This window comes from Taudactylus pleione, unplaced genomic scaffold (genome assembly GCF_031769625.1).
Source record: "Taudactylus pleione unplaced genomic scaffold, aTauple2 ptg000116l, whole genome shotgun sequence".
NCBI lineage: Eukaryota > Metazoa > Chordata > Amphibia > Anura > Myobatrachidae > Taudactylus > Taudactylus pleione.
In genome coordinates, this window is record NW_028284518.1 from 25360122 (window position 1) to 25381784 (window position 21663).

A 21663-nucleotide genomic window follows, 5' to 3' on the forward strand; every position below is an offset into this window, starting at 1 on the left:
TTGCTGCTGACTGCTATTTAGTCCATTGGATAAAATGCTATAAGGAAATGCAGATTTATTTAAATCAATGGTATTTGACAATATTCTGGCATTCAGAGCATCATTCTTTTCTGCTAAGCAGTAATTTGTAGCTGCTGTTTTCTATACACATCAAACCTCAAATTCAGCTGATGTGCACTGCTTAAAATAGCAATTTTCAGTGTAAAATCTCTCATAAATTGCCATGCAGATAAACAGTGATTTCCTTTGTGAGATCTGCTGCTACAAAAAATGCTTGTGTGCCAATGTTGTGGATTTTTCATCATTGTCCAAATTCAGCAAGGATTGATATAGATGATAGACATATGTAAGAGTAAGTAGAAAAGTTACTAAATATAGCATATTGTCTATTTTAACCCTTCCTAGCATTTTCTGCTCATACATATCATAATATGCAGTACCACTTGACAAACACTGGTGTTTGCTGTGTTGATAATCTGGTAGCTTCAGACTGCGTTCAAGTTTCCCTCAAGACTCACGGGATCCTTTAGCATGGTTTACACAAGGAATATATGGAAGACTAGCAGTGCCTATCTGGCGTTGCCAAGTGTTTATTCATTTTATTAAATGATTTTGAGTGATTATTCATTTTATTCAAAAATACTGAATCGATGATGAAAGTATTATGTGGGTGGGGACTCTCTTACCTGGTTGTCCGTAAGATCACAGTCAATCTGCCTGCTTAGAGCTGTCCTCTCCTGCACTGGGGTCCTCCGGAGCCTGTCAGTCACAGCTCTGCTCCCCACACTACACCAGGAGCTGCTGCTGGCATAAGCACAGTAAGTTATCTCTGTAATAGCTTCCTGATAAAAAGAAAGGATTGGTGTGTATGTGTATAGCCTGTGTTACTCCAAGGATCTCAAGGAACATTTCTGTGAAAACCCAATCAGAAGGATAGTACAGAAAGATAAATGTTATCTGCCACCTTACACCCTTACGGGTGTGAGCTCTTAGGTGGACCTCTTATGTGGTAGGTGGAGGTTTTTCAAAGCGATGACCCAGGGCAGGTTTACTAAAAGTTGTTTTATGCTATTTATGTATTGATTTGTATTGTAAATGGTTTTATATATTTTTACCTCTGTTGATTACCAAGAATAAAATATTCAGGTATAAGAATTATGGGCTGCCATAGGGCTTTTATTTTATGAATAATTACAAAACATAAACAAATGGTGATTTGAAGAGTAACTAGAAGGTTGTGTTTGAGCAACAGCTAATATTTCAATAAATCCCCCTAAGTGGTGGAAATGTATCCTATTCAGTTAATATTCAAAGTTGTAGTGCACCAAAGGTACCCCCTTTTTTCCATTTCTATTTTTAGGTCCTCTACTAGCAGAGGTCCACCTAATTGGTGCAGCTGAACCGGTTGCCGAGTTCTTATTCATTTTATTTAATGAGGAGACGGCAACCTGGGCGCTCCTGATCACTCCCCAGGTGTCCACTCTGTGCACGGTCTGATATTCCCAGCAAGGTTTCCTGGGTAAGTTTTGGATACAAAAGTCACCCTGGAAATGCAGGGCAGGTAGATCCCAGAGGCGGCGGAGTGCCTGGTGCTCAATGGCTCACCCCCCAACCAGCAGATGGGGAATCAGCAGCGGTGGCCCTGGGGACTCATGCTCAGAGGGAGGGAAGAATGACCCGCACAGGTGGAAGCTGGGTGGATTACCAGTACAACGTCTCTGATACCTAGCATCATTTGGCTCCTGAGAATCTGTTCCAGCTCTCTGTCTCCACAGTATTGCTGCCTGAATCCAGTTTCTCTGCAGAATCCTGTCCAGCCAGACCCAGTCCGGTCACTTCTCCAGCCAGTCCCAATCTGAAGTCCTGCTCAGCTGATCCTAGTTCGGTCACTTCTCCAGCTGGTCCAATTCTGGAATCCTGTCAAGCCGGTCCTAGTCCGGTCACTTCTCCAGCTGGTCTCAATCCGGAATCCTGCTCATCGGGGGCACAGTCCGGTCACTTCTGCAGCCAGTACCAATCCAGAATCCTGTCAAGCCGATCCCAGTCCAGTCTCTTCTCCAGCCGGTCCCAATCCGGAGTCCTGCTCAGCCAGTCCCAGTCCGGTAACTCCTCCAGCTGGTCCCCAGTCTGGTAACTTCACCAGCTAGCCCCAAACAGTAACCCTGGACCTGATCCAGCTATCTACTAGTTTTCAGCCAAAACATTCTTCATTTACCACTAGTTCAGGAATTCGAGTTCTACCTCTAGAATTAGAGACTTTATTTGTTCCCAGCCCAGTAGCTTTAATCCTGCCTGTATCCTACATTTCATTCCTGCCTTTCAGTGCCTGATTCCTATTATACCCCATGCGTAGGAATTTCATCAGACTACCCAGTTTCCTGCATTCAGTACACTCACCTACAGAACAAGGATCCAGTCCAGGAACACAAAATCCCATTTTTCTGACACCCTTCGTTCCAGTGAAGGGAAACATTAGAAGAATTGTGTGCTTTCAACTTTGTCCCTGTGCATAAAGTGAGGTCCATTAAAAATGATTTATTGGACGAGAGGTCACTTCCTGCTAGCCAAAGATGGCTAGTATATTTTTATTGCTCTGTGCATTACAACAGATAACTTACCTTCTGCTGTCAACATGAAGTTTTTTCAACTTTACCATGATCCTGAGCCTGCAGAACCAACTTGCTGAGTTCTTCACCTATAACAACCCCCTTTCCCAGAACTAGTATCGTTCACTAGTACTTGGCTGCTGCGTATCCACTAGCAAATACCGGCACGACAGTACCGTCGTTCCTCTCCTCCCCGCAGTGTCTACAATGAACGATTGATCGATCATCTCTGAGCATGGGCAATCTGTCATTATCAGCAGATTGACCAGCATGTTCAGTAAATAATGTTGGAAACCACCAGTGGGAGCGTGCATCGCTGGTCGTTTCCGACATAATAGTGCCCAATTTGTGCACAATTACTTTGCGAATGCACGATTACGATGTAATGCAATCGCTCAGTAACATCGCGTAGTGGATACGCGGCATAAGTAGTGCAGGCTCAAGTTCACAGGCACATATCTTTAAAGGGAACATGACCTTAAATGACTATATTGGCATAAGAAAACTAAAGCATTAGCTAAGCTAAATGTACCATTAAACTAGATGGCATTAGGAACTAAATGCACTAGCTGAATATGCCAACTAAATAAGAATAACAAGATTATACCAAAACTATATATAGAAAATAGCTAACCAACTCTCAGGATAGCACTGGTAATCATACTGAAGAATATGCTAACAGGATTTCTGAATAGCACAGATAATTACACTGCAGGAGAATGCTCAGCAGATTTTTCATATTGAACAGGTAATTTTCACAATGCAGAAATTCTAACAAATATCAGGTTTTCTGCATAGCACAGACAATTGCACTGTAGAGAAATGCTGAGCAGATCTTCCAAGGAGAACAGTTAATTTGCACAATAGGGTAATACTGACTGGTAGCAGGCTTTATACATAACACAGATAATAGCGCTGTAGAGAAATATGAGTCAGATCTTCCAAATAGCACAGATGATTTACATTGTAAAGTGATGCTGGGCATATTTTCTGAATAGCCCATATTAGTTGCACTGTAGAGATATACTGCAGGGCTCTGGACTCCTAAATAGCACAGATGATTGAAATGTAGAGAATTGCTGAGCAGGTCTTCTGAATAACCCAGATTAATTGCACTGTGGAGAAATGCTGGCAGATCTTCCAATTGTTATGATCCTCTAGCAATTGCTAGGACCGAGATGGAGGTTTAGGAGATACGAGGCACATCAAAGAACAGACAAAAGCAGTATATCAAAAATCCTGGCAGTTTACTTAGTAAGTAGAATGGCAGTACAAACACAACATGTCAATGGTGCAGTAAGGAGATGATACAATTGAACTGTCAAATAGAAAATAGATTTTCAGCCCAAAGTAAAGTTGCTGGATAGCCAGGAGGGCTAAGTTGACTGTGATGCTTGAAATGTGGTGTAGAAGCAGGATTGCTGGATGGCCTGGAGGGCCGAATAGACAGCAATGCTTGCAACGTGGTATAGAAGCAGGATTGCTGGAGGGCCTAGTAGACAGCGATGCTTGAAACGTGGTGTAGAAGGAGGATTGCTGGATGGCCTGGAGGGCCTAGTAGACAGCAATGCTTGCAAAGTGATATAGAAGCATGATTGTTGTATGGCCTGGAGGGCCTAGTAGACAGCGATGCTTGAAACAGTTATTGAAACAGGATTGCTGGATGGCCTGCACTGCCTAGTAGACAGCGATGCGGCTGATGCCGAGGAACGTGGGTCACTAAGAAGCCGGTGATCACTGTGCACGCTGCATGTACTGATTATAACTGGAAGTTTGGATGCACAGGAAGCAAGTAGCATAACCAAAAGTTACACATGAAAACTCTATAGCCGACAGGGCGGTGACAGTCCAGGAAGTTCAAATAGGTTCAGTTGCCAATCAGGCAGCACTAGGAGGAAACATGCGAAATCCTCTGACGTCTGGATCTCCTAGCAACCGGCAACCTAGAAACATGGTCAGGAGCAGGAGGAATACTGGCAGGAGACAAGTTCTGGACTGTACTTGTAACACCAATTAGATAAAATAGCTCCACTAAGCAGCACAGAGTAGATATCCAAATAAATGCCAAAACTGACTGGATCAGACTGATTACAACCTACAAAGGAGTGAGAGGGAAATCCCTAAAAAGGCTAAATAGCCAATCATCTCAAGTCTATTAACCAGCAGGGCACCGAACTTAGCTTCAACAATCAAGATTCAGAACACAGTCCAGCACAATGACTACTGGTCTGCCCACCTGACTGGTTGCCAGGAGATGGATTGAAGCCACAAGAGCTAAACTCAGTAGCTGCTGAACTGTGCTTCTTCTGGATTCTAACATGCACCTAACCTTTCACTATGGGCCCCAATTAGATAAATTTCCACATAGACCACATCTGTTAGGCACATATGTGACTCTTATGAGTATTAGTCCTGCAACAGCCTTGAGGGCTGGAATTCTAGATGTGGCAGTACAACAGCTTTGGGAGCTGGCAGACAACTTGGCTAGGTGGGCCAGAAAACCCGAAGGTGATGAAGTGGCCTTTGGGCCATGCAGCAGCCTTGAGGGCTGCAGTAACTTGGCAGGTTGCGGCCATTGGGCCGTGTAGCAGCCTTGAGGACTGGAGTGACTTGGCAGGTTGCGGCCTTTGGGCCGTGTAGCAGCCTGTGGGCTGGGTAACAGCCTTGAGGGCCAGTAGCGGCCTCTGGGCCATAGAGCAGCCTTGGCTGAATAAACTTGGCAAGATGTGGCAGATAAAGATCTGTGCAATAATAAAGTCATTGGTGTTGGTACGCCAGATGGTGCACTGAACATGGAGTGTGGCTTGTGCCGCCAGGTTGACACAAGTAGCTGATGCTGTAGTACGGCCTGTGCCGCCAGGTTGACACAATCAGCGCACACTGATTGTGTCAACAGGTAAGGACAGGTATGTGAACTGTGCCACCAAGATGACACTAACGGCAGGTAGATAATAAGCGAACTGTGCTGCCTGGATGACACAAACGGCATAATAACACAATACAAAAGACAGGAGAACTGGAGCTCGACTGGGTGACAGGAGACTAAACCAGAACCGGAAACATGAATACTCCATCACCGTCATGGAGTGAAGGGCTGGCTGTAATTTAACAGATACAGAGTGCAACCAGAAGAAGCCCTGCATGCCTCCCTAATGACAGACCTGTGTGCAGCTGGCCTGTGCACACTGACAAGACAATTAACTAGTGTGCAGCATGATACTGCACACAGGCAGACAGTTAATTACTGAACACATGTGATCAGCACATAGACAGGATTAAATGCAAAGTTCTAGAAATAGCTAAAACTGAAACTGCAACCAAGATGATATGCTAACTGCAGATCCTAACAGTAACCCCCCTTTGATGAGGGGTTAAGCAACCCCTAGACCCTCTTTTGTCTGGAAAGTCCTGGAAGAACCTTCTCTACAGGGTAGGAACATGCAAAGAGCTTTCTGGAACCCAGGAATGCTCCTCCAGACCATACCCCTTCCAGTGGACAAGAAATTGAAGAGCTCCACAAGATATTCTGGAGTCCAGGATCTTCTCCACGACAAACTCCTGGAGCCCCTGGACGAGTACTGGTGGAGCCCTGACTGAACGCCTAGGAGTAAACCTGGAGAAGAGGAACACCGGCTTCAGGAGAGAACAATGGAAGGTACTGTTGTTCTTAAGAGTCCTTGGTAATTTCAGCCGAAAGGCTATGGGATTAACCTGGGCAATCATGAAAAATGGGCTGATGAACTTGGGCCCCTACTTTTGTGACCTTTGATGCAGATTAATATTTCTGGAAGACAGCCAAACTAGATCTCCAACTCTAAAATTACAGGACCTACGGTGCTTGTCAGCCCACACCTTGGACCACCCAGATGCTTGACGGAGTGCATGATGCACCTTCTTCCAGACTGTCCGTAGCCTTGAAATGGATGAAGAAGAGGTACCGGTAGTAGAAGATTCAAATTAATTACTCTTAGGATGCATCCCAGAATAGCCATAAAAAGGAGAGATGGAGGAAGCAGAATGGCAGGAGGAGTTATATGCGAATTCTGCAAAGGGCAACAGTGGAACCAAATTGTCATGGCATTTGGAAATGAAACAATGGAGGTATTGTTCCAAGGACTGATTAGCGCGCTCCGTCTGACCGTTAGCCTGGGGATGGTAACCCGAGGATAAGCTCACATTGATGCCCAGCTCAGCACAGAAACATGTTCAAAATCGGGCCACGACTTGTGTTCCATGATCCGAGACGATATTCACGGGAAGTCCATGAAGCCTGAAGACATGTTGCAGAAATAGTACTGACAGTTCCTTGGCAGATGGTAATTTGGCAATAGGAAGAAAATGTACCATCTTGGAGAACCAGTCTACAATGGTCCAGGTGAGAGAAAAACGGGAAGACGGAGGAAGATCTGCAACAAAGTCCATAGCAATATGGGTCCAAGGTTTGACGGGTGTAGGCAGAGGACACAGGAGACCTTGAGGAGTGGTTCGGAGGGTCTTATTTCTAGAATAGACATTGCATGCCAGGACAAATTCATGAGTATCTTTAGACATGGACTGCCACCAGACAGAACGAGACAGAAGTTCTAATGTTCTAGCGCTGCCTGGATGACCCACTGCCTTAGAAGATGGGTTTTTCAAGAGGGGCTATGGTCTGACAAGCCCTGAAAGAATCTGCCACAGTCCTGGTAACAGCAAAATGGATCCTGGAGGTTGGAATGATGGTCTCTTCTGAGGCTCTTGGGGGAAGCTTGATAGAGAAACTTCGGGAAAGAGCTTCTGCCTTAATATTCTTAGACCCCGGTCAGAATGAGATGACATAATTGAACCGGGCGAAGAATAGGGCCCAACGAGCCTGCCTCGCATTCAGCCTATTTGCCGTCTCAATGTAGGCCAGATTCTTGTGGTCTGTGAGCACCGTCACTACATGGTTAGCCCCTTCTAACCAATGCCTCCAATCCTCAAAGGCCCACTTAATAGCCAAAAGTTCCCAATTGCCGAAGTCATAATTCCTCTCTGCCGAATCAAATTTCCTGGAAAACAACGCACATGGATGAAGCTTGCCATCTCTAACATCCTTCTGCGAAAGGTTAGCGCCCACTCCAATCTTAGATGCGTCCAACTCAACAATAATTGGAAGCTCTGGATTGGGATGCCGTAGGACAGGAGCAGGCACAAAAGCCGCCTTAAGTTTGTTAAATGCTTGATTGGCCCCAGGTGACCAACGAGCAACCTCTGCTCCTTTCTTGGTAAGTTCTACAATGGGCGAGACAATAGAGGAGAAGGACTTCACGAACCTGCAATAATAGTTTGCAAAACCCAGGAACTGCTGGATGGCCTTCAGCGTAGTGGGTTGTTCCCAATCCAGGATGACCTTCACCTTGCCGGGATCCATAGAGAAACCTTGTGAGGAAATAATGTAACCCAGGAAAGATACCTCCTTTACATCAAACTCACATTTATCAAAGTTGTTCTTCAGTAGCCTTTGTAAGACCTGCCTCACATGTTTACGATGTTCATCCATGGACTTTGAATAGATGAGGATACCATCTAGATAGACCACTGGAAAGACTCCCAAGAAACACCTCATTAATGGAATCTTGAAAGACGGCTGGGGCATTGGAGAGGCCAAACGGCATGACAAGGTATTCGCAGTGTCTTGAATTGGTGTTTAATGCCATCTTCCACTCGTTTCCTTCTCTAATGTGGATCAATCTTATAAAAGATGGAGGCCTCTCGCAATTGGTCAAAGAGAACAGAGATGAGTGGCAAGGGATAGGCGTTCTTGACTGTGATCTTAATCAGTCAGCGGAAGTCAATGCAGGGTTGGAGAGATCCATCCTTCTTCTGGACAAAGAAAAACCCCGCTCCCAATGGGGATTTAGAAGGACGAATGAATCCCTTATCCAGAGCCTCTTGAATATATTCCTGCATGGCTTGATCTTCTGGAATATACAATGCATATAATCTGCCTTTAGGAAGCCTGGCATCGGGCAATAAATCGATGGCGCAGTCGAAAGAACGGTGAGGCGGCCGAATGTCAGCCTTCCTTTTAGAGAAAACTTCAGCAAAAATCATGGTAAGTAGCAGGAATTAGTGAAGACTCGGCTGAGACAGTGGCAGCAAGACGAACAGGACGGGACAAACATCCGGAGAAGCATGTCGATCCCCCCTCCAGGATTTCACCCATTTGCCACTGGATTACGGGGGTTTTATTTCTTCAGCCAGGGTAACCCCAGGACAACTGGGGCCAGCGGACACTGAAGAAGTAGGAATGACAATTCTTTCTGATGCAGAGCTCCAACAGCAAATTGCAATGACTGGGTCTGGTAGACGACTGGGAGCTTGGAGAGATTAGACCCAACCAGACCAATAACCGACACAGGTGCGGATAAGGACTCAGGTTCCAGGTCTTGAAGGTTACGTCCATGAAATTCACTGCAGCTCTACTAACAATGAACGCAAGCACGGAGACTTGATCGTTAGAAAGAAAGATGACTGCGGTAACCAGGACAGAAGTTTCCAGGGAGATGGATGCAAGGCCTAGATGTACCTCCCCTAGCTCATCTAGACCTTGCATTTTCCCGACTTCAGTGAGCAAAGCTGAGCCATATGTCCTCTACCACCGCAGTACAGGCACAGACCCAACGATCATATCAACCTTATGTCCCTAAGCTCAGATCACATCTGAGAGACACCACGCACTTTCTCCAATTGATAGACACCATTGAATGGAAGACATCCTATGCCTTTTTGAATATGGATGTCTCTTCATTGTATACTAATATTCCCCATTCTCTTGGGATTCATAGTATATCATCTGTACTCAATCGGGATAGTGATCTGAGCCAGGGACATAAAACCTTTTTAGTGGAATGCATCGCTTATATCCTTATGCACAATTATTTTCTTTTTTCTGACACTGTTTATCTTCAAATCATGGGTTCGGCCATGGGGACCAGATTTGCGCCGAGCTACGCGAACCTCTACAAGGGCGAGTTTGAAAACGAACATGTGTTGGGCAGCGAGCTCGGCGCGCATCTGGTCTTCTATGGTCGCTACATTGATGATCTATTTTTTATTTGGGATGGGGATCTTTCCTCTGCTTCATAATTTGTCTCTTCACTCAATCACAATTCTTTTAATCTTTCTTTCACTCACGAGTTTAGTTCCCATCGCGTAGATTTTTTGGACATAACTTTAGAGATCGTGGATGGTTGATTAGTTACATCTAACTACATTAAATCAGTTAGTACACAATCATATCTTCACTTTAGAAGTGCTCATCACCATCCATGGAAGATCAATATCCCAAAAGGCCAATTCATGCGATTACGTAGGAATTGCTCGACTTTAGATTATTTTAAGTCACAAGCAGTGGACATGTTGAATGTGTTTAGTAAAAGAGGATATCCGGATTATATTCTTTCTAAAGCTTTTAATGAAGTTATTTTGATGGATAGATCTGAGTTACTGAAATCAAAAAAGATGGAGAGAAATCAGATTCTGAATATTGGCAATAATAACATTGAAGGGACGAATAGAGTCATTCCATTTGTATGTAAATTCAATTCTCGACACAAAGAAATTAGGGAGATTATATTCAGGAATTACAAGATCTTACATCATGACAACATTTTGAGAGACCTCCTACCACCTAAACCTATAATTTGCTTATAGGAAAAATAGATCTTTAAAGACTAGTTTAGCACCTAGTCACCTCAAATCCAACAAAGAGGTGGAAACAAGTAAGACATCAGGCAATATAGACAATATAGAACAGTGGATACCCTATAGACCACCTGGTTTCCACAGGTGTGGTAGAATTAGATGTACAATGTGTACTTTTATACCTAAGAAAACGACCTTGGTTCCTTTGGGATGTGGTAAAGAGTCACATGTTATCACTCGTTTTATTAATTGTGACTCAACTTACATAGTATATTTGATCACTTGTGGATGCAGTTTACATTATGTGGGCCGCACCACCAGACCATTAAAGAGACGCTTTATGGAACATCGACGCAATGTTTTGAACAAAGTCATGACTCATAGTCTATCTCTCCATTGAGAGAACATAACAGTGATCCCACATCCCTCAGGATTGTAGGACTTGAACAGATACCCATCACCTCCAGAGGTGGGGACAGATTCAAGACTCTATGTCGTCAGGAGGTCTTCTGGATGTTCAAATTTAACTCTTTACATCCAGAGGGCCTCAATGAACCAGTTGAACTCAATACCATCATATGATGTGAGGTTGCAGATAGATAGGGTCCCCGTCACCTGCCCTCTCATGTACATTTTACCATCTTGAAATGTGAATTGGGATTGTTTAGGAATAAGGGTATATTATACATATTGTGAATATCTGGTTCTTAAGACCACACAATTCCTATCTGCCTAACAATAACTAATATTGATTAATGCAATATCGTTAACCATAAAGATGGAGGTTTTTAGATTATCGCAGATTAGTTTGGAAAATACAGTCCGAATTTATTATATTATCATTATTTTTATTAAGGTACTTAGGTGCATTATTAGAGCTTATTAACATTTGGTTAGAATGACCTAATAGTTATTTATGTATATATGTATATGTGATTGGAGTATATATGTCCAACATGAATTAACTATATGATTGATTGTATTAATCATCAGTCACTTTCTATAGCAAATCTTGTATTATGTATCTATACTGATGTGGAATATGGGCATTTGTCTCTTATATGGTAGAATATAAGCGATATAAAAGCCATTAATTCACTTACATACATGACAGAAACTGGAGTCTGTATTTTTAATATGAATTAAACGAGCAGATCAGTTATATGAAAATGTGTTATTTTCTATTATCTAGATATTATTTATTATGAGATCGCACTGATGGAGATATTAGGACCGAGTGACCCGCGTGTCACATGTTGTGGTTTACACATGTGATAGCGAGTTCACTGAGAGGATATTTGATCCATCGGCATTCTGTTTACATCACGTGATTTGATGCACGTGACCTGGACCATCCAGTGAAGGTCCGATCTGTAAACCACCTGATTTATCACCTGACCTGGGGTTGGAATGCATATGTACTATACTACGGAAGCTAGAATAGCAGCTCATAACGTCATGTGACATCAGAGGGACACATGATCGGGACCTTCACTGACATATTATTGGTTGACAGCAGTCACCTGTTCCCTGTCAATAACGTGATCAAGTATTGTAATATGATCATCTAGAGTGGAATATATGCGTATGTCTTTATTATTATTTTTTAATTTTAATATTACCTTTTTAGGAATAATTGTGCAGATTTTTTATTGATAATAAAATGGGTATATTATAGTTTTTATTTACGGCTTGGTTGATTGAGTAATTTAATTGCATCAGCTGATGTTGATTACATCCATTAAGAGTATAAAAAGACCATTCCTCTGGACAGAGGGAACATTGCTACTGAGGAAGATGTGGGAGATTCCACATTGAAACGCGTTTAGCTGTTCCCCCTTATCATCTGTATCACTGGGAACCTATTTGGACTCTTTTTCCGGACAGGAGACTCTGCTCCATCCAGCTATACTCTCCTCCTGGAACCACGCTGAATCACGCTGACTACCATTGGGTGGATATAAATCAGGACGTGTTGCTCCGTTGGAAGCTGGTAAATACCTCTGCAGCTGGACATTATTCCGGACTGAGAACTGACATATGTTTTATCCAACTACATATATTTATCCCCTGTGACTTCATTTACGTGAACACTGAAGGATTATTCATATATGTGACCTACCAATTAGATATTAGTCACATGTCACGTATATTGACAATTATTTCTTTTAGGGAATCAAGTATTGGGTTTTTATAATATGTTCTTATTGATACCATTAAATTATTTTTAATTATTTCAACCAAGCCGTTTATAGTCATATATCCTTTATATATATTTATATATCCCTTTTATTCTATAACACATTTGTCTAGCTGTTTATTATGATTATACATCCTTAATACATCTATATTTGGTTCAATATTTATCATTTGATATATAGATCGATATCATTATAGCACGGTTCAACATTTTTGGACAGACCCAACGATCATCTCCTCCGTTTCTCTTCAGCCAGAAGACGAAACGCTCCCAGTTGCATTGGTTCCTCAAACTCAGGTGGAGATAACCACAAAGGAGGTCGCGAAGGAAGAGTAGGCAATTTTTTCTCCACTCGGCGTTCACGGAGCTGCCGGTCAACGTGAATTACCAGGTTCATAAGGTCATCCATAGAACTAGGGGCAAGATATTGGAATAAGATATCCTTAATCTCCTCAGACAGTCCGCAACAAAACTGGCTTCGCAAGGCTGTGTCATTCCAGCCAGAATCGACCGCCCACCTCCGGAACTCTGTACAGTAGTCCTCAGCGGCTTTGTTTCCCTTCCCTTCAGCGACCTGAGGCTAGCCTCTGCCATTGCTGCTTTATCATGGTTGTCATAGAGGAGACCCAGAGCGGTAAAGAATGCTTCGACTGTAGCAGTGCAGGGCTAGTTGAGGGGAGACCAAAGGCCCATGTTTGCGGGTCACCCTGCAAGAAAGAGATAATTATTCCTATTTGTTGGGCTTCAGAACCCGAAGACCTAGATCAGAGCCTGAAGTAGAGCTTGCAGCTCACTTTGAAATGTACAAAATCCCTATGGTTACCTGAGAACTGATCAGGCAAATTTAGCTTACGTGACTCTTATGAGTATTAGTCCTGCAACAGCCTTGAGGGCTGGAATTATTTGCTAGATGGCTTGGTGGGCCTGAAAGCCGTAGGTGATGAAGCGGACTTTGGGCTGTGCAGCAGCTTTGAGGGCTGGAGTAACTTGGCAGGTTGCAGCCATTCGGCCGTGTAGCAGCCTGTGTGCTGGGTAGCAGCCTTGAGGGCTGGTAAACTTGGCCAGTAGTGGTCGTTGGGCCGTAGGATATGGTGTGGCCTTTGGGCCGTGCAGCAGCCTTGAGGGCTGAATAAACTTGGCAAGATGTGTCAGATGAAGATCTGTGCAATAATAAAGTCACAGGCGTTGGTAAGCCAGATGGCGCACTAAACACTCTGGAGTGTGGCCTGTGCCGCCTGGATGACACAAACGGCAGAGGACAGGTATGCGAACCGTGCCGCCAAGATGACACTAACGGCAGGTAGATGATAAGCGAACCGTGCCACCTGGATGACACAAACGGCAGAATAACAGAATACAAAAGACAGGAAAACTGGAGCGCGACTGGGAGACTAAGGAGAACCGGAAACATGAATACTCTATCACCGGCATGGAGTGAAGGGCTGGCTGTAATTTAACAGATACAGGGTCCAATCAGAAGAAGCCCTGCAAGCCTCCCTAATGACAGACCAGTGTGCAGCTGGCCTGTGCACACTGACAAGACAATTACTAGTGTGCAGCTGATACTGCATACAGGCAGACAGTTAATTACTGAATACATGTGATCAGCACATAGACAGGATTAAATGCAAAGTTCTATAAGCAGCTAAGACTGGGATCTGCAACCAAGATGATCTGCTATCCGCAGATCCTAACTACATTAAGCGAAACAAGTGGTTCACAAACTTTTTTGTATCACGGCGCCCTAGTGCATCAGAATTGTTTTCATGGCACCCCTAGCCAAAAGTTTGTTATTGAGAAGTTCAGAAACAAAATGTAGTGAAGTAAATTTTGCTTACCTGTCATCCATGGGTTCATAGATGTAGCGGGTGACAAGTTTGCGCTTCTGTTTGTCCACATATTTATATTACATTGACCGTAAATAATTTGATTTGGTGCTGGACCACCAACTTGAGACACCCCTGTAAGTGTTCCAGGGTGCCGCGGCACACAGTTTGGGAAACACTGAGCTAAACATTTATGACTTCATCTAATTGTAACCTTCCTGTGTCCAACACACAATGAAGGACAAATTTTGAGTTCTCTATATATTTAATGGTTGCCTTTTCTATAAGAGGGATCTCCTAAAGTGACATTTTTAAGTCTAGATAATAACATATACTAAAATGACTAATTTATATATCCTAATTGTAGATTCTTATGTGTACATTTCTCTTGCATGGATGACTTGTTATTGGCCATCCCCCACATGTTACATAAATTGCTGCAACTCTTCCACTGTGGAAAATACTTTAGCCCAGATATTTGGGCTAATTTAGTTTCCCTCTCAGAGTAGCTTTTTTATTTCATGTGAAAACATCCTTTACTTTGAAGTCCAAAAAAGAGTAGAAAACTTAAATTATTAAAGTAGTTGGAAGATAAAAGTGTCACTATTATCTCTCCCATTCCTTAAGTGAGTCTTCAGAGACATTGACAAATTATTTACTGGGCATCTCATTGTTTTAGGGGGTTTTAATTAGTTCTCAATCCAAAACTTGGATAAATCACATTGACTTAATAGCAAACCCAGTTCAGAGATTCTGCCCGCCCCCCCCCCCCCCCGACTATTCAGTAGACCATATTCCCTATGATATTTGGCATGTTGTATTACCCCATGACTGATACTATATGTTCTTCTCTAGTGTCCAAAACTCCTATCCTATTTTGTCTGACAGGTGAATATTACAGTAGACCGTAACGTCACAAATATTTTCCAATCACGTACCCCGAGTATAGATCTTTGAAATCCATCAGAGTGCCATTCCTCTTTGGCTTTGGAGACTTCAAAATTACTTAATAAGCTCCAGTGAGACCAAATTGGCCTTGACTGAGGCTTTCACAACATAACAATCCCCCAATCAACCTAAAGACACTTTTGTTCTTTACTTAATGGTGCACTTTAAAAGCAGAAATGTGATGGCTAACAATTCAGATTAACTCGAGACGGAAAAAATATAAATGCCAAACTTCAAGCTGACCTCGTTGAATCACAATTGAAACAATTCAGAATTAATGCCATCTGTCTACCGTACTTAGGAAAAATTGTTTTAGAATCCAGCTGCAAAAACTGTTTGACTTCTATGCAAGCAGCATAAGCATAACCAAATGTTTTTTTTTATTTTACAAGGCGCCGGGACACTGAGCTTAGCTCTGCCCATGGCACCCACAAAGCCCCATCCCCACGTTCTGATTGGCCCTCGGGCCAGTCAGTAATAAAACAGGGATGCCCATCGGTTGATGAAACTATCGATGGTCATCCACTGAATATAGCCATCAATGGCTACGTGCTATTTTGCAATCGATGGTAACCATAGATGGTAACATCACCAATTGCCATCCCTATAAAGACAGGCTGACACAGTCAGGCAGCGCTGGCTCCTCTGTGGTTCTCCTCTGCATTGACGCTGATAAGGTGAACTTATTGTGTAATTATTGTGGTGCTCCGAGTGTGTGTGTGTATATGGGAAGCAATCGGGAAGCCGACTGCCTATATACAGGCAGCCTGCCTCCCGACTGTCTTATCCTGGCAAGGGTAAAATGCCGGGTGTCTAGACACCCGCATTTCCCCGACGCTGGGTGACCGGCACCCGGCATCACGATCGTAGTGATGCCGGACGCCGCGGGGGGGGGGGGGAGGGTTAGGTTTAGGGCTCCCGGGGGGGACTTAGGGTTAGGCAGCGGGGAAGGGGCTGGTTAGGGTTAGGCACTTAGAGGGGGGATTAGGGTTAGGCACTTGGGGGGGAAGTTAGGGTTAGGCACCCCTAAGGAGGGTTAGGGGGGTTAGGTTAGATTAGTGGATACTTACCTATCCACGATCGGGATTTCCAGCGCTGTCGGGCTTCCGCTGCATCGCACTCTGCTCCTGTCGGGCTGCCGCTGACGGGAATCGAACCCATTCCGTGTGTGTGTATATATATATATATATATATATATATATATAATATGTGTGTGTGTGTATATATATGTATATAGATATATATATATATATTTACATACACACTCACATGTACACACACACACACCTTGTATACAGATGTGTCCTTATACATCTAGCATCCTTGCATGTTACACAGCTCTTCTAGTGATGCAGTGCTGTGGCTTGACTCAGTAGCGCTGAGCATCTTTTCATGGGACTTTTTACCTTCAAATGAGTCTAATGTGTACAGTGATGCGAATAGGTAGCACAAGCAGCTTCTGCTGCTTGTGCTACCTATTTGCATCGCTGTGCGAATAAGATGCATATGAAGGCAAAAAGCTGCATGAAAAAAGGCTCAGTGCTACCGAGTCACATGGTGCTCCCACGTTATGTGTAGCGCGACTTATAGTGCCTGGAGGATAGATGTATTTGGACACATCTGTATATGTGGGTTGTTGTGTGCTAATTTTCCCATTTGGGAAATATGAAGTCTCAAAGCAATCTCTATTTTTCCTATTAAGGGATTAGTGGGTATTTCATTGTTTTTTTCCCTGGGTATATTTTGGGATGAAATTATCCTATCATCCAAAATGGATGTGCATTCCATGCAGACTGTAGTTTAGAATGAGGAATAGGAAGTGAGAGACATCTGATGAATGGTGCATTCTAGCTGACATGTTATGGGGCTACGACATGATGACATGGCATGATGACCACACCGGAAGAGGGATTGCGGTGATGGGGTTGCATTCCCAGTGAGATACATAGTATGTTACAGGGTTGTCTCATAGTGATGGCTGTGAATGTGTTACCCTTTCTTTGTCCCACCTGCAGCACCATAGGTGCGCTCCAGAAGTGGACCACAATTTGTTTGGCTCCTTTTTTGAAGGTTAAGTATGGTATATATACAGGAGCCTGGGGAGGCAGTGCATAAATGGCTGTTCATTTGTTGCTAGATCATTGTCATTTTTTATTGGTGGGTAAGGGCCCCAGTGCAGTGCTTTGCTCAGGGCCTACACTGCTGTTAAGATGGCCTTGCTCAGCACAACACATATTCTATAGAGTGGCATGAGATGGTGTGCTCCGCTACTGACACCATCTAGCACTAAGATTTCAAACTCTCGCCACTACTGCTCTATACTTAACACTTTTAATTGCGAAAGTAGCAATAAATTTGAGCAGATTAGCAAAAACGTAACAGAATTTTTGCAAAAAAAGTAGCAGAATTTTTGCGAAAGAGTATCAAAGAACATTACGACTAGTCAAAATTGCTGTCTATCTAATAAGAGTGACAAAATGGCTAACAGTTAAAAATCATGTTTATGTGTATTGCTGTTTGTCACTTAAGCTGGGTACACACTGTCCTTTTTTTTGATCGGGACAATAAATAGAGTGATTTTTCGGGAAATTGAAAGCCCCAATATCTGTGCTACTGTATTGAATCTCCCCTGTATTTGTTTAAGTTTTCTAGAGTCATTCTAGGTAAAACTGGAGTAGTAGTAGAAAGGTAATATCAACCATGAAGCAGCCGTGAACACAAGCAAGATAGAATGCACACTAATAAACAGGTAGCGTGAATATCAGCAATACGAATATTGTAGGGTAATTACCACAGAGCATTGTGCACTGCGTACAATAACAGAATACAATAGCATATAAACACAACTACATATAATTGTGGTAATCACAAACAGCAGATATATTGCAAGATGGTATGGCAATAAACTCAGATACACATGCAGCTGGCAGAATGGAATTGTAGCATCACATATAATGTAGAATGGAATAGCAGTATATTATCCAGTGTGTGTTTTGCAGAGTAGAGTAGCAGCATATGTGAATATATTGCAGGATGGAATAACAACAGTACACAACATGAATGGCTTACAGAGTGGATTAGCAGCACAATGAATGTTCCAGGTATACTTGCAACAGTTACAGGTAACACAAGGCAGAGCCAGGACAGGAACCAGGAATACGAAACAGCAGATACAGGAACAGGGACTGGATAGCACAACTTCCACATAAAACTTTTTCTGGCAAGGCAGAAGTCAGAGCCAATCCCGTGTGATCAAATGAGACTAGCCTTTGGTAATTACCACTATGAGCAGCTGCTTGCTGCATATTCACAGAGGCTTCCCAGCTGGGAGCAATCAGCCTGGACAAAACCTCACAGTCTTTGCCTGTCAACTCTGGACAGAACCTGCAGCATATATGAGCTGTCATGACGACTCATAACAGTTACACATTAAACAATTTTTTATTAGAAGCTACCGATTTTCCGCCACACCACGCTGATGTTGCATATGTCCGCCCACAAGGAGGAAGACATAGTGACAGGAAAACATAGGAAATATGGACAGATTATTAAGAATGCACACACACTGCTTGGGAAATTGAGGCTGAGATGTTCGGTCTTGACGAACGAATCAGATAATAGAAGGAAAGCATTTGTGGATCTTTTCTAATTGTTTCATCTGTGAAACACTGGAACGATCGTGCATACACACTATACAATAAATGAGGCCGATCACCCTATTATTGGCAAATCGGACCAATATTTGTATACGGTGTACCTAGCTTTACAGATGTGCCCTGATACACCTAACGCTAGACGTCTGGCAGGAATGAGACGCTCTGAGGAGTAACGTGCCGTATTTATTTAATATTCTGCAGATGCAGCAAAACACCACTCACTAGAGATGGCGGGCAACGTACAGTATTAAACTACTTAGGAATTTTCTTTTTTTTTTTTTTTTTTCAGTTTTTTTTTATTGTATAAAGCACCAACAACATGCAATATAAATATTACAATTATGTGGTAATGAATAAACATTCAAATGAATAAAAAGAAGGATAACAGAGCTTACATACAGTATGTATATACGAACAGTAATGACTATCCAACAATCTGCATTGGAATTTTAAACACTTACAAAGTATCAGATGAAGCTCAATGGAACTTGGCTGAGAAAATTCTGTATCCGCTCGCATCGGAGCCCTTCGTACACAAATTCAGACTCAATCGCACACAGATATATAAATGTTGCACGTAAAATTGATCAGTACAAGCTAGCTATGTAGTTTTGTCATACCCAGTTGTTTTAGTTGTGCAAATAAGATGCACAATTTGAGTGAGAAAGATTATCTGTGCGGCTGAGTCGTCCGCGATCTGGTGGGCCGAGAAGCGGCTATTTGGCGCGACTTGAGCAACAGCTTATGAGAACACATCTGTATATCATAGATCATTGTATTATTTGTACAATATTATTTTGCACATTTATTCGCATTTAGGACCTCATTCAGAGCCGCTCGCAAAAAGCGAGCATTCGCTCTTAATAAGGGCGGCCGCTTTTTTTTTAAATTAAAGCTGGCCGCTCGCTAAGCTGTGGGTGACCACCCACAGCTTTTGCGAGCGGCCAGTTGATGGTCATGACCATCGGGCTTGCGACAGGACCCTTGTGGTAGGGTCTTGTCTGCTGCAAGTCCCAGTGAACTTCCGGCTCTAAAAGAGCCGGAAGCTTACTACTGACATCACTGGTGATGTCAGTAGTGCCGCCCACATACGGCAGGCGTTCCTTCAGGAACGCCACCATTTGTCCAGCCACTGCCCTCCACCCCGCCTACAAAACTGGGGCGAGCTGTAGATCAACATCGACAGCCACCCCGTTTGTTGCGAGCCCCAGAGCGAGTGAATTTCTCTCTCGCTCCGGGGCTTGTGCACGCCGCGCGTGCAGAGTGCCCCACCATCGAACCGCTTGCGAGAGGGTCTGAATCAGGCCCTTAGACTTTAGATACACAAAGTTTAACTAGTTTTACTGCTGGTCTTTGCTAATGTTTTTGGTAATTTTCTGCTTCTTTTTTTTACTAATATCCTGCTGCTGTTTTGCTAATTTGTGCTATTTTTATGTGAGTATTCACTTTTTTCATTGCATATTTAATATAGACGTATAGGATTCTTTTGAGAGAACTCAATATGAATATCCGATAACATGGTGCTACAGTATCCAGATAGAGGGGTAATTGGTGTGATTTTAGAGAGCCTAGCAAGGACACATCAATATGACTCTTTCAGTTTAAATGAACCACATCATCCCGATTTCACAGTTTGGTTAGCTTATTGTTACATTGTTCAAACTATTATGCCCAACCTCAGAAATGCTTTGTGGCTGAATATGTGCGACTCTCCTCAGCCTTGTTCCAAATCTAGTGGAATGCCTTTTCAGAAGTGTGGAGTCTGTTGTAGCAGGAAAGGGAGGACCAACTATACACTAATGGTCTGACTGCGTTTGCATCTTTTGTCACAGTTGTATTTGCAACTTTATATTAATGCTAGTAAAGGCCCTACACCTTGTACACAGACGTGCGTCTGAATGTGCAAGGTCTGGGACACCCACTATTGCGACTTGCACTAACCACATGCTAGGTGCAGAATCTCCATCAGAGTATGGCCTCCAATGTATGTGAGTAAGCAACCACCTTCAACACTCCCACAACACACTCATCAGATAGAATATTTTCATGCTCTATTCCTTCACTAACAAAGAATACCCAATTAGTTTCAGAGTCAGTGCATGTCAGTCAGTCTTATGCCTCGGTATGTAGTCACCGTTGGAATGCATGCGCCGCACAACTTTAGATATATGTGCTGTCACAAAAAACTAATTTATGTTAACATCTGCATTGCGTGTGACTCGGAATCAGCTCCTCTGCTCATGGCTTTTGAATGAGATGTTCAACAATCACATATTGTTGTCATGTTCGGTTTTCCTAATAGTTTGGGCCAGATGATGTACTGTATACATGATTCAGCATAATAATTGGATTTAAAAAAATGATGCAGTTTCTTGGAACTTGAAGAGTAAGGAAATGTTTTCTGGTAATTAGCATTTTTCTTTATATAGGTTAAAATGCAGTTAAGGGACATTTTGCTTTGATTTGCTGTGCACCCTTATAATTTTGTTACGTAATTTGCAGCAGAGCATCTTATGGTGTACATCCAGAATGCAATCACTTTCCACTTCTCATATCAGCCATGTTTAACAATATGTTGTATGGTGGTATATATCTATGAGATGGAGTAATGGCCAGTATAAACTGTAATCCTCACCGATTTGAGGGACTGACTGACAAGCCCCTGTGCCTGACACAGGTTGGTGATGTCCACACACAGGGGAATGGCCATATCTATTGGCAGAAAATCAGATTGTGAATAACATCTAAGGGGCCAATAG

At 43.0% G+C, this 21663-nt stretch overlaps 1 protein-coding gene across 5 annotated transcripts in view; it reads left to right on the forward strand.

The window, feature by feature from the left end:
- The window catches only part of PIGN (phosphatidylinositol glycan anchor biosynthesis class N), a 491207-nt gene that overhangs the window by 170985 nt on the left and 298559 nt on the right, over positions 1–21663 (forward strand). The window lies entirely within an intron of this gene.